At 34.7% G+C, this 15,000-nt stretch overlaps 1 protein-coding gene and 1 non-coding gene across 2 annotated transcripts in view; one reads left to right on the forward strand and one right to left on the reverse strand.

The window, feature by feature from the left end:
• Positions 1-15,000, reverse strand: part of LOC106879607 (junctophilin-1) — a 432,041-nt gene that overhangs the window by 46,564 nt on the left and 370,477 nt on the right. The window lies entirely within an intron of this gene.
• Positions 14,193-14,265, forward strand: Trnar-ccg (transfer RNA arginine (anticodon CCG)). The gene has a single exon. It is a non-coding gene; the product is annotated as a tRNA-Arg (tRNA).

The following is a 15,000-nucleotide window of genomic DNA, read 5'->3' on the forward strand; positions in this document are numbered from 1 at the left end:
CATTTAGTGATACATGAGCACCGTCCAAGCGCTAAGAGCACCGTCCGAGCATCTAAGAGCACTGCCTGAGCATCTAAGAGCACCATCCGAGTGCCTAAGAGCACTGTCCAAGAACTAAGAGCATCATCCGAGCGTGATCATTGCCAGAGCAGCTGTCTGGCTTCCATGCCAGTGGCACGTAAATAGCACCATTTGAGCGTGACTGTTACCAGCATCGCCATTCAGGCACTTGTGCCAGTGGCACGTAAAAAGACATTCGAGTGAGATCATTGCTAGTGCCACTGGACTGGCTCCTGTGCAGGTGGCATGTAAAATACACCATTTCGAGCATGGCTGTTGCCAGTACCGCCTGACTGGCCTTCATGCCAGTGGCACGTAAAAAGCACCCACTACACTCTCTGAGTGGTTGGCGTTAGGAAGGGCATCCAGCTGTACAAACTCTGCCAAATCAGACTGAAGCCTGGTGTTGCCATCTGGTTCGCCAGTCTTCAGTCAAATCGTCCAACCCATGCTAGCATGGAAAGCGGACGTTAAACGATGATGATGATGATGATGATTAGTACTACCAAGTGTATGTTCAGCCCATTGTTTCATCCATGATATCTGAGCTAACAAGACAGATTGCTATTATGTTATCATTCTGCAAGAGACTACAAGATAAATAAGGAGGGAATCAATGAAATAAATATTGGATTACTTACTAAAAACAGATGCCAGACATAAATTTGAGATAATGAACTTTGTATCTGGGTGATTTGTAGTATTTGTCATTGAATCCTGTAACGATTGCGTTACAATAACAAACATGCAATACAAAGAGACATGTATCTTTGCTCTGTTAATGTTATGGAATCTGGAATAAAATACTGTAGTCTGAGTCAAAGCTAAATCAAATAAGATGGTGGTGATGATGATGATATAATGGTGACAATATTTTGGAAATCAACAAGCTGGCAGGATTGTTAGCCCACAGGACAAAATATTGTCAAATGTAAGGTAGCAAGGTGGCAGAATCATTAGAATTCTCCCACTCTTTCCTCTTGCATCTAGCTGCTCATCTGCAATTGTCTGGCGTCCTATCCAGGTGGGGAACCTATACGTCAATGAAACTGAGAAACCAGCCCTTATGAGCCATGTATGGCTTTGGATGTGCTTTGGATGTTGGACAGAATTCAGAGACCGAGATTAAAACAGATCTTAATTTACAACTTGACGATCAGTGTTTGTTTGCATCCCCATAATTTAAGACACTGTTAAAGACACCAATAGAACAAGTACCAGGCTTGAAAAAAAATAAATACTTGAAGTGATTTGTTTAACAAAACACTTCAAGGTGATCATCCAGCATTGTTGCAGTCACATGACTGAAACAAGTAAAAGGGAAACAATAAAGATATGAAACAGAAAATAGGCCTCTTCTGATTTTGTTGGTACAAAAATTCAGTAGTATTCAGACAGCATGTAGTTTGGATGTTGAACAGCATTCAGAGACAGAGCTTAAACCAGATCTTAATTTACAATGTCAACTAAGGCAAAGTTTGCATAAATGTGTTGCAAGAATATATATGCATATGTTCTTGTTTTATAAAAATTACTGAATAATTTGTATTGTAGAAAGTGCTTTTTTATGTTGTTTATAAGTCAGTGTGTGAATGTAGATAATGGTCTGTAAAGGGGAAAAATAGATAATGTACACTTTTTTAAACTGTTAGAGATAGATACACCAAAAGATTTCTCAATCAACTTCAACATTGTGAAAGACATGTTAAAGCTGAAGGGGAGTCAATTCTGTTGAAGCAAAGAAAAGAGCAAATGGCTCTTTAAAAGAGATAGAGATTGAGAGAAAGCTCTCTTTCTCACAATCTTTATCTAGAAAAATAGAGAGAGAGAGCGAGATGGAAAGGAAGAGAAAAAGCAAGAGAAAGAGAAAGGGAGAAAAAAAAAACAGCAAGAAATAAGGCAGTTTACTCATGGTTGTTTGAGTGAAAATGAGAGAGAGGAAGAGAGGGAGAGAGAGAGAAGAGACAGAGAGAGAGAGAGAGAACAATTTGATTTTTGTTTAAATAGCTTAGATGGTTGATAAATTACTTTCCTTTGATTGGCCCAAATAATGCACATGGCTAAAGTATAAAACACTAAAATATCTTCAGAAATCGAGGTCACTACAAGTCAAAAATATCAATATTTATTGTTTCTTTCCTTCACAGTTACACACATACACACTATATATATATATATATATATATATATATATATATATATATATATATATATATATATATAGATATATATATGTACACACACACACATATATTCACATATTTCTTTGTATGTAATCTTGAGATTACTGGCTCTGAAAATTTAGATATTTCAATAGATTTTTGGGTGACAGGTTGTTTGGTAGCCCTCCTGGCATTGTATGCCGTAGTTAAGAAAGAGTAATATTTACTTTGTTACTTAATCAATGGGGCATTTGGTACAATGTTTCAGGGACAGTTTGAATGTCAGTTGTTAGTATTTATGATTAAACCCTCAAAGTGATCAGTGATTTTCCTAGTTATTAAGGTCTACGTTTTATATATATATATATATATATATATATATATATATATATATATATATATATATATATATATATATATATATATATATGTGGAGGCATGTAGCTTAGTGGTTAAGTTGTCAGCATCATGATCGCAAGATTATGGTTTCGATTCCTGGACCGGGCGACGCGCTGTGTCTTTGTGCAAAACACTTCATTTCATGTTGCTCCAGTCCACTCAGCTGACAAAAATGAGTAACGTTGCGATGGACTGACGTCCCATCCAGCTGCCATTGAAACCGGGAAACCGGACCCATAAGCCTGGCTAGGCTTTAAAAGGGCGCATTTATTATTATTTATATATATATATATATATTAAGATTCAGGTGAATAAGGCACTTAAAGGTAAGGCACCGGGTTAGGTCAGAATTAAAATGCATACCTAGCAATTATAGACAAATACAGAAGTACTGGCAAAAGGATATTCAGGATATGTATACAATTAATTGAACCCAACTGAATATATCATCAGCCCTTGGGTTAATTCAGAAACATATATATTATTAAACATATGGTCCTTAATATATTTCGTAACACTTGAGGGACAGGTTCTGAGAGCAGTGAATTATAAATAAATAAATAAATAAGCAGAAAACGATGGATAGGTGTCAATTCATTACAGCTGTTTCTAATGAATTTTCTAATTGATCAATGAGCACATTATATCATTATTAAAAAACCGTTTTCTTAGGATGAATACATGAATTCTACATTTAAAAACACTTAAAATCCACTGCATGTGCATATTTGGTGATTATATATATATATATATATATATATATATATATATATATATATATATATATATATATATATGTATATATATATATATATTGGGTCAGCCCATAAATAATGCAGTTTTTTCAATTGCATGAACTAAAAGTTGGAAGGGGATGGGATAAACTACCTGCATCAACTTGCTATAAAAGCAGGTAGTAATTTTACCTTGTACTTATTCTTAGTGCAAGTTTTTAAGAATGCAATTTGATTTTAACAGTTATCTTTTTTCAAAGCTATAATGGAAGTAACAAAGGAGCATATTTTGGCATATTACGAGTATCGGACAATAAGCGTAAGCCAGTGTCAATGGTGGTTCCAGAAATTCTGAACCGGAAACTACAGCCTAGAAGACAAGCCTCATTCTGAAAGATCTGTAGGGCTTGACGAGGACATCTTGCAGACCCTGGTGGAACAAAACCCCACCGTAACTGTTGCGGAACTAGCAGAGAAGCTTGGATTTGGTCATTCAACCATTCATTGACACCTGTGCTAGAAAAAAAGTGACCACCTTTGGTTTCAAGATGAAAGGTGTTCTTCCATCAGGATAATGCTCGGTCACATACAGCGAGGATGATATTCCAAAGGCTGGAGCAGTTTGAATGAGAAACGATGACCCACCCATTATATTTGCTAGACATTGCCCCATCTGATTATCATTTATTCCACAGTCTTCAAAATCGTTTGGATGGAAAAAAATGAATTCTGTACACGAGGTCAGAAGAGTACTGGAGGAGTATTTTTGTTACATACAAGTGAATTTTGGAAGAGGGGCCTTGCAAGTCTACCAGATAGATGGAAGAACATTGTAGAAAATGAAAGAGAGTATATTTTAGATTAAAAAAGAACTTTGTTTATCTTAATCTTGAAAAATAGAAGTAGTATAAAAAAACTGCATTATTTATGGGATGACCCAATATATAATTGGTCAGTTGTTCATAAGTGTGACTACTCTTAACAACTCATGATCAGATTTATCCATCAATATGTGATCATAAATGACAAAGGAGTGGGAATTATGATGTTCATAGCTATTCTAAAGATATTAACAGTATAGGACAAAGTATAACAGCAACAGCTATAATTGTATTTAAATTGCCTTCATAGTTTGTTATGTGTAAGATACCTTCAGCCTAACAATTCTCTATATTTAACAGATGAATTGTTTCAAAAATACTACAGTTGATTTTTGACTAAGGAAAAAGGCTCTGTATTTTCATGGAAAGAGATTTAGGAAGTATCTCTATTTTTTACTGATATTATGGATTTATGATAGAATTCCAAACTATCTTTGTGGCTGCCTACTCTTCTTAGAAACATTATCACTAGCTTAGCAGTTTTCATCAAATGGATATTCAGTGTTGATAATTAATTCTGCAATCATCTTCAAGTATCTTCTACTATAGCCATGGGCTGGCCAAAGCCTTGTGAGTGGATTTGGTAGATGTAAACTGAAAGAAACCTGTCATGCATGTGTGTGTGTGTGTGTGCATGTGTGTGTGTCTGTATGTGTGATGTGTTACTGTCTCCTTCCGTTGAGATCGTACAATAGCTGGAAACAAAATTCTCCAGCACACAAGCAGTGTTCATTGTTCCAAATCTTTTGTGAAAAACGTATCTGGTCATGAGGAAACAGTAGCTTACTTGGAAACAGTTGAGGGTTGGTGACAGGAATGGCATCACACTAGAAAATCCACCTCAATAAAATTCTTACTGACCCATATGAGTATGAAAAAGTTGACATTAAACCAATGATGATAATGATTATATTATATTATATCATATATATATATACACACATACATCATCATCATTCATCATCATCATCGTTTAACGTCCGCTTTCCATGCTAGCATGGGTTGGACGATTCGACTGAGGACTGGTGAAACCGGATGGCAACACCAGGCTCCAATCTGATTTGGCAGAGTTTCTACAGCTGGATGCCCTTCCTAACACCAATCTCTCTCTCTCTCTCTCTCTCTCTCTCTCTCTCTCTATATATATATATATATATATATATATATATATATATATATATATACAGCTTCATGATGTTGCCCTCATGAGTGGAAGTTCATTTTGACAATGTGGTTATGTCCATTTTTGGATAAGAGAGCAGTGTGTGTGTGTGTGTGTGTGTATGCTTGCATACATATATATGTTTGTAAGTATTTATATCTGTCTATGTCTGTTTCTGTGTGAATATTCCCCTCATTTAGATATGTGTGTGCTATAATAAAACTTTGCAATTCAAACAAACACTCATTTATTTTTTGTTTGCTGTCCTCTGTGAAAACATTTCCAAGTTGTTTGTTTTTCAGTCTGTCGGGGGAATCAATCTATCTGGCTGAGAATTGGCATAAGGAAAGGTATCTGGGTATCTGGCTAAAACCTATTCTGCTTCAATGAAGTCTTGCCTGACCCATGCAAGCATAAAAAAGTAGATGTTAAAACGATGAGGATGAAAATTATATCTATCTGTCTATGTATCTGCCTGTCTGTCTATATAAAGATATATACTACTTAATATATATATGTATAAATATGTATGTATGTATGTATGTATGTATGTATGTATGTGTATATATATATATATATATATATATATATATATATATATAATTAAAATATTGCATAGATAGAAATAAAAACGAGATTTATATTTTTTAATCATACTAAATTTTTGTGGTAAGAAAAAGAGTTAGAAAATATAGGAATATATTTTTAAAGATAAATAAAATGCATTTTGCTCAAAATGTTTATTTTGAATAAATTTCGAAATTTCCACTTTCCAGTTCTAACTCTTGTATGTTTTTGTTGTTTAATATTTAAAACAGCCAATACCGCTTCAAACAAATGTAATTTATCTTAAACTCTTTTCTCATTATCCCATAAAATGGCTCTCAAGTATGCTTTTTCTATATATTATCTAAATATGATTAACTCAACATAACTTGTGTTGATCTAAGAGCCATTTTTCTATGTATTTCTTACAGTAAATTCTTGTTAAGTTATAAATAAATATTAAAATTTGTCTTATACTATTATTTTGCCTATTATTTTTTTCTCTCTCCCTACATACGTACATACACATACACACATATATATATATATAGAGAGAGAGAAAGAGACAGACAAATGGAGAGGGAGAGAGACATATATATGTGTGTTTGTATATATATATATATATAAAACTGACATAAAAATGATATGGCAAAAAGTATATACAAATTCTGAAAAACCACTTATGTATAGCAACGGATATAATTTTCAGGTCCTCAGGGATATTACATTCAGTATTGACATGATGTTAATATTCACTGTTAGAAAATAAATAGTGCTGCAAGTTCCACTTAAAGATACCATATCAAATTTAATGAAAGGGCAAAAGTCTGAGTGGTAAATAGGAAGATTAACCAATTATAATACACAATCTGTTTGTATAGCTTTTACTGGCCAAGTGAATATAATGTTCGCTTCTCATCTGAGATTCCTTAAGGTATATACACTGAATCTCTCTTCTATTATCTAACGGAACTATAGAGAATAGGAAAAAGTAAAAGAGAATGGTTTGATATTTCTACATTGAATCATCAAGAAATTAATAAGTTTAGTAGTATACAGAGCTATCATTCTAGCCCACTCACAAAAACAGATGAAATAGCTTGGAGGGTCTGTGTTGAAATCCTATCAATGGACATAAAATTTTTTTTCTCTCATTTCATGCAGCATGAGATAATATATAATATGCAGGTAAAAATAGTATATATGTTATATATATATATATATATATATATATATATATATATATATATATATATATAATAAGCACAGGTGTGGCTGTGTGGTAAGAAATTGGTTCCAGGTTCAGTCCCAATGTGTTGCACCTTGGAAAATTCTCTTCTAATCTAGTAGAAGCTGATGTATATATGATGGGCTCCTTTCAGTTGCTTTCCACCAAATTCACATACACACACAATCACACTCACACTCACACACACACTCACACACACACACACGAAGGGATGGCTGAAACTTTCTGTATATAATCCTTTCTACTATTGGCACAAGGCCTGAAATTTTGGGGAGTGGGGGTTAGTCAATTAGATCGACCCCAGTATGCAGCTGATACTTAATTTATTGATCCTGAAAGGATGAAAAGCAAAGTTGACCTTGGTGGAATTTGAACTCTGAACATAAGGACAGACGAAATACTGCTAAGCATTCTGCCTGGCATGCTAACGATTCTGCCAGCTCCCCACCTTACATTCTATATATATAATGATACACTTATATGCCTAATTCTGAAAGAATATCATGAGAATACGTTAAAGTTTATTGAGAAGGACACAGCATCATGATGGCCTTTTTAGTAACATGCGTGCATTGACCTGAATTTTAACCCCAACCACATATACAAAATAAAAAGCAAACAAACAAAACCCGCCTACTCTGGGTATCAAGACTAAGTATGATAATATATACATAATGGACTATTGTATGAAGCAATGTGAGGTGAAAGAAAGATATACATAACTTTATTCCCCTGTATTTCAGTAAATGAATACTGAGATAAGGCATCTAAAGCTTTGATTGCACAAAGGTTTTTGAGTTACTGGGTTACCTTCATATTCTGTTCAGCTGGTGGTCTCTCTCTATTAAAAGTTTTCTTGATCAGAGATGACCAGCTCCACTAGGTTAATGAATTTAAAGTCCACTTTATCGTGCTTGTATTGATAAGGCAAGACAGAATTTGTTGAAGTAGATTCTCTATGGCTGATGTCATTCCTGTTGCAAGTCTTCTCCTTGTCTTGGAATTACACAGTAGTTATAACTGAACTTCACTGTCATGTAAGTGGTGCCCCTCATCCCCCTAATTTCTGGTGTTTTGTCAGAAAACGTGTCCAACCATAGAGAAATGTTTCCAAGAAAAGTAATATTTCTCTATGGTTGGACACGTTTTCTGACAAAACACCAGAAATTAGGGGGATGAGGGGCACCACTTACATGACAGTGAAGTTCAGTTATAACTACTGTGTAATTCCAAGACAAGGAGAAGCAAACACTCAAGTGCACACATGCACACACACACACACACACATACAAGTGTGCATGACACTTTGGGCAAGTGTCTTCTACTATAACCTCAGGGTGACCAAAGCCTGGTAGACGGAAACTGAAAGAAGCTCATCGTATATATATATATATATATATATGGTAGCTGATGAAGGAATTGTTCTCTATGTGGCCTGTGTGTTTTCTGTACTCTGTTTATGTTCTGTTTTTCATTTTGTCCACGTTTGTTTGTAACGTCCTGTACCCAGATATGTAGGTATGTACATACATGTACGTATATATGCATATACTCACATATTATTTGCATTGTATATATATATATATATATATATTTACTACACTCTCTGAGTGGTTGGCGTTAGGAAGGGCATCCAGCTGTAGAAACTCTGCCAAATTAGATTGGAGCCTGGTGTAGCCATCCGGTTGCACCAGTCCTCAGTCAAATCGTCCAACCCATGCTAGCATGGAAAGCGGACGTTAAACGATGATGATGATGATGATGATATATATATATATAATCATAGTCAAAAATTTGGAATACTTTTTTAAAAATTAAAATTCTTACACCCAATATATACTCTGACCAAATCTAACTTTGGGAATATAATATAAAAATTCTAATTCTCAGATCGATGTTCCAAACTTTTGGCCACAACTGTGTGAGTGCATGTGTGTGTGTGTATGTGTGAGTATGTGTGCACGTGTGTGTGCATCTTTGTGTCTGTGTTTCTCCCACACCACTGCTTGGCAACTGGTATTGGTGTGTTTATGTCCCTGTATTTTTGCAGTTCAAGATAAAGAAACCAATAGAATAAGTATTAGGCTTAAAAAAACAAAATAAGTACTGGGAGTCGATTCATTTGATTAAAATTCTTCAAGGTCATGCCCCAGCATGACCACAGGCTAGTGACTGAAACAAGTAAAAGATAAAAGATATATATGTTTAGTCCACATTACTCTGTAAAGAGCATAGGGCCAGTTTCTCTGGGGTACATATTCCTTCCTGGATGAAACACTGGTCTGTCACAGAATTACTCATTTTTGGCAGTGGACTGCAGTAATGTGAAATGAAGCGTTTTGCTCAAGAACACAATGCGTCACCTGGTCCAGGAATCAAAACCACAATTTTATGACCAGGAGTCCAACATACTAACCACTAAGCCATGTGCCTCCACCAAAAGATATATATATACACATATATCTGTCTGTTTGTCTGTCTATCTGGTGGCACATAAAAAGCACCATCTGAACATGGTTGTTGCCTAACTGGCTCCCATGCTGGTGGCATGTGTAAAGCACCTTTTAAGCACAGTCAATGCCAGTACTGCCTGAGTGGCCCACATGGCGGTGGCACATAAAAAGCACCCACTACGCTCTCGGAATGGTTGGCATTAGGAAGGGCATCCAGCTGTAGAAACTTTGCCAGATCAGATTGAAGCCTGTGCAGCCTTCTGGCTTGCCAGCGCTCAGTCAACCTCCAACCCATGCCAGCATAGAAAGTGGACGTTAAACAATGACGACGACGATGATGATGATCATATATATATATATATATATATATATATATATATATATATATATATAAGGCTTCTTTCAGTTTTCATCAATGAAATCCACACACAAGGCTTCAGTCTTCTTGGAGGCTACTCAGTGGGACTAGTACCACACAATGAGACTAGTGCCACATAGTGGAACTGAACCTGAAACCATGTTGTTATGAAGCACACTGTTTGTCTGTATATCATTGTGGTTACCCTCAGAACAGTTCATTCAGCTGGCTGCCTCCCTACCAAAAGTTACCGTTTTTTTTTTCTTTTTTTTCCCAGAGATAACCAGCTCTATCCAACAACAATAACTACTTGTTTGTATATCTTTGATCTCAGGTTTTCACTTTTTATCAATAATTTCTTCTGAACAAAGCCAACTTTGAAGATTTCTGTTTTCCTCTTTTCATAGCACCTTGCCAACATCTTGGAAACAGACTGAGAATTACCTAAAAGCTTTCTTGCACTCCACTCTCTCATGTTTTATCTTTTATGTTCTCTCTCTGTCCCTCTTTCTCCCACTCCCTCTCTCCCACTCCCTCTCTCCCACTTTTATATGCTTGTCTTATCCACCTCCTCCTCCCATGAATCTCTTAAGCTCTTATTTTCTCTATTCTTATCTTTCTCACTTTTCTTCCTGTTTCTTCTTTCAATCCTAATCCATCCTGTATCCACCTCTCTTCTTTTAGCATTTATTTCTGAAGTCAGTAGGTTATTTAATGTCTTTTAAAATAATTTCTTTTCTACCTTCTTTATTATTATCATTATTATTATTATTATTATTATTATTATTATTATTATTATTATTATTATTATTATTACTATTATTACTACTATTATTATTACTATTATTATTATTTTTTATTATTATTATTATTATTATTATTATTTTTTTTTTTTCTTGCAGATGTATATTTTTTATGTCTTTTACCACCTAAAACAAAAAAAAAAAAGCATAAAAACTTAATCTTTCAGATTAAGAAGACCAAGAATTTATGGGATTCAAAAAAAAAAGTCTTAATGAATAAAATTACTTGGTTTTTATTTTTTTTTATTTTTCAATCTCATAATATTTTCAAGAAATTCGCATCAGTTTGTAACAAGACTCAAATACATGTTTTGATGATAAGGTATTATAACAATGAAAAGTGTTTGGAATTTGGTACAAAGCCAGCATTTTTAGGCACAGGGGCAAATCAGTTAAACTGACCTCAGTACTTGATCGGTTCTTTTTCTTATCAACCCAAATGAGATAAAAGGCCAAAATGACCTTGGTGGGATCTGACCCAAGTACGAAAAGATCTGAAAGAAATGAATAATTCTAAGAATTTTTTCAATTTGCTAGTGATTGTGCCAGTTTTTCACTGAATATAATATAATGCAATACAATGATATAATGATGTTATATAACAATAATAATAATACTAATAATAATAATAATAAGAAGAAGAAGAAGAACAACAACAACTACAATGATGATAATAATAATAATAATAATAATAATAATAATAATAATAATTGATATGACTGTCCTAATCGATATAAACTTATCTGTCAAGACCTACCAAAAACTGAGCAAGTATAAAGATCTTGAAATAGAAATTAGTAAAATGTGGAACCTGAAGACTAAAACAATACCTGTTGCCATAGGTGCCCTAGGAATGATAGCAAAAGGGGATGACTGCTACCTAACTCAGATACCAGGAAACCCCAAAATGGCAGAAATTCAATAGAGAGTGCTCATGGGGACTGCCCATATCCTACTTAAAATACTGTTTATGTAATCTCAAATTTTAAAACAAACACATAATTTTCTTATGGTTTCTTAAACATTCTCTAGAGCAACACTATGTACAAAACCAAATATATGGCACCCTAGGCATAACACCAACATGAACTTCTAACTTGTCTCTTGAGGTCTCTAGGTGAGACTTGGAGCCAACTTGTACAAATATAAAGCAAAAGTGAAACATAAAATAATAATAAAAATAATAATAATACCAACAGATGACAATGTTTCTCTAAAAGAAATGGAGAAAATTTGAAAATACAAAGACCTGGAAATAGAGGTAACTATAATGTGGAGTCTGAAAACAGTAACAATTCCTATCATAGTTGATGCATTAGGTATGATAAAAAATTATTCAGACAAATACATAACAAAAACACCAGGACTAACATGTATGTATCATGATAATGATAATAATGGTTTCAAATTTTGGCACAAGGCCAGCAATTTTAGGAGAGGGTTTAAGTCGATTACCTTGACCCTAGTGTTCAACTGGTACTGATTTTATCAATCTTGAATGGATGAAAGGCAAAGTCAACCTAGTTGGAATTTGAACTCAGAATGTAGATATGGACAAAATGCCACTAAGTGTTTTGTTTGGAATTCTAACAATTCTGCCAGTTCACTGCTTTCAGTAAGACTAATAATGATTTCTTTTATTGGTTACAAAGGCCCAAGACATGGAGGACAATAATGAAGGACAAGTTACAGCACAAAAATTACAAGAACATGTGGTGTTAACATCAATGAAGCGGAGATACTACTATATTAAAGGATATAACAGAGGATATAGAATAGAAAGTAGAGAAATAATAGAGGATATATAATAGAAAGTAGAGAAATAATAGAGGATATATAATAGAAAGTAGAGAAATAATAGAGGATATATAATAGAAAGTAGAGAAATAATAGAGGATATATAATAGAAAGTAGAGAAATGATAGAGGATATATAATAGAAAGTAGAGAAATGATAGAGGATATATAATAGAAAGTAGAGAAATGATAGAGGATATATAATAGAAAGTAGAGAAATGATAGAGGATATATAATAGAAAGTAGAGAAATGATAGAGGATATATAATAGAAAGTAGAGAAATATGGTGGTGAGCTGGCAGAAATGTTAGCGCAATGGGCGAAATGCTTTGCGGTATTTCATCTGCCACTACATTCTGAGTTCAAATTCTGCCAAGGTCGACTTTGCCTTTCATCCTTTCAGAGTTGATTAAATCAGTACCAGTTATGCATTGGGGGCGATATAGTCGACTTAATCCGTTTGTCTGTCCTTGTTTGTCCCCTCTGTGTGTAGCCCCTTGTGGGCAGTAAAGAAATAAGAAATATGTAGAGAAATAAATAATAAATAAATAAATAAATAGAATTCCCAATAGCAGGGCAGTCAACTTAGGGTAATCCGGGGTAAACCCTACACAAACGCTACACAAAAATCCGGGATTACTCTGCCAGTAAAAATGATAATAATGATAACAATAATCCTTTCTACTATAGGCACAAGGCTTGAAATTTAGGAGAGGGAAATAATCGATTACACTGACCCCAGTATTCAACTCATACTTATTTTATTAACCTAGAAAGATGAAAGGTAAAGTTGACCTTGGTTAAGATTTGAACTCAGAACATAGCAATGGGCGAAATACTGCTATGCATTTCATGCAGCGTGCTAATGACTCTGCCAGCTCACCACCTTGATGATGATGATGATGATAATAATAATAATAATAATAATAATCTTTTCCAAGACAGGCACAAGGCTTGAAATTTTTTTTGGGGGTGGGGGAGGTCTAGTTGTTGCCTGTCTTTTTTTTTTTTTTTTTTTTTTATCTCAGACTGGTGTTAACAATAGAGTAAAATTTTAATATTAATTGCTTTAACAGTGACAGCAACCATTTAAATCTCTAATAGACCATTATATTCACTTTCATTTTGTTTTGTAATCCTATTATATTCTATTAAGCATTGAAATGTCTTTTGTTGCACCTATATGACCTGGTTACTGTTACTCTATTCAAATATAATTGAATATAACACTGAAATTTTAATATAGTTCATGTTAGAAATTCTAACTCTAACTGATTACTACTTACTTCATCAACTGAAATTTATTTTATCAAGCCTGAAAGGATGAAAGCCAAAGTCAATCTTGGCCGAATTTGAATTCAGAACATGGAAACTGATGAAATGCCACTAAGCATTTTGTCTAGCATGCTAACGATTCTGCCAGCTCATCACCTTAATAATAGTAAAAACAATATCAATAATAATTCGTTTTTCTACAGGTAAGGGCTGATTGACTACATTGACCCTACTGCTTGACAGTACTTATTTCATTGACCCCACCAAAAGGATGACAGGCTAGGTCAACTTCAACAACATCTGAATTCAAATTAGGCCCTGTGGCTTAATGGATAAGGTATCGGCCTCCGGAGCTGAAGATTGTGGGTTCAAGTCCCATCAGGGTCGATATTCAAAGGTATAATTTGTAAGCCTTATGATATATATCTTACCCTATTCTATTCAGAGCTTTATTTATAGGTGCAGGAGTGGCTGTGTGGTAAGTAACTTGCTTACCAGCCACATGGCTCTGGGTTCAGTTCCACTGTGTGGCACCTTGGGCAAGTGTCTTCTACTATAGCCTCGGGCCGACCAAAGCCTTGTGAGTGGATTTGGTAGACGGAAACTGAAAGAAGCCCGTCGTATATATGTATATATATGTATGTGTGTGTATATGTTTGTGTGTCTGTGTTTGTCCCTCCAACATCGCTTGACGACCGATGCTGGTGTGTTTACATCCCCGCAACTTAGTGGTTCGGCAAAAGAGACCGATAGAATAAGTACTAGGCTTACAAAGAATAAGACCTGGGGTCGATTTGCTCGACTAAAGGCGGTGCTCCAGCATGGGCACAGTCAAATGACTGAAACAAGTAAAAGAGTAAAAGAGTTTGATTGATTAGCATCCTCATTCTGATGGCTGTAAACTCTTATCCTCTATGCACCATGTCCTTCTGGAAGCACATCCAGACCAAGACTCTTTGGGTTATTGCTCAAGACAACAGCAAACGCTTTCATAGCTCTTTCATAACGGCATCATCATCATCATCCTCATCATTCGCTTTTCTATGCTTGCATGGATTGAGATGGAGTTTATCAAGGCAGATGTTCTATGTTCAGATGCTCTTCCAGTCACTGACCTTCTTC

Source organism: Octopus bimaculoides, chromosome 4, assembly GCF_046866305.1.
Source record: "Octopus bimaculoides isolate indiv1 chromosome 4, ASM4686630v1, whole genome shotgun sequence".
NCBI lineage: Eukaryota > Metazoa > Mollusca > Cephalopoda > Octopoda > Octopodidae > Octopus > Octopus bimaculoides.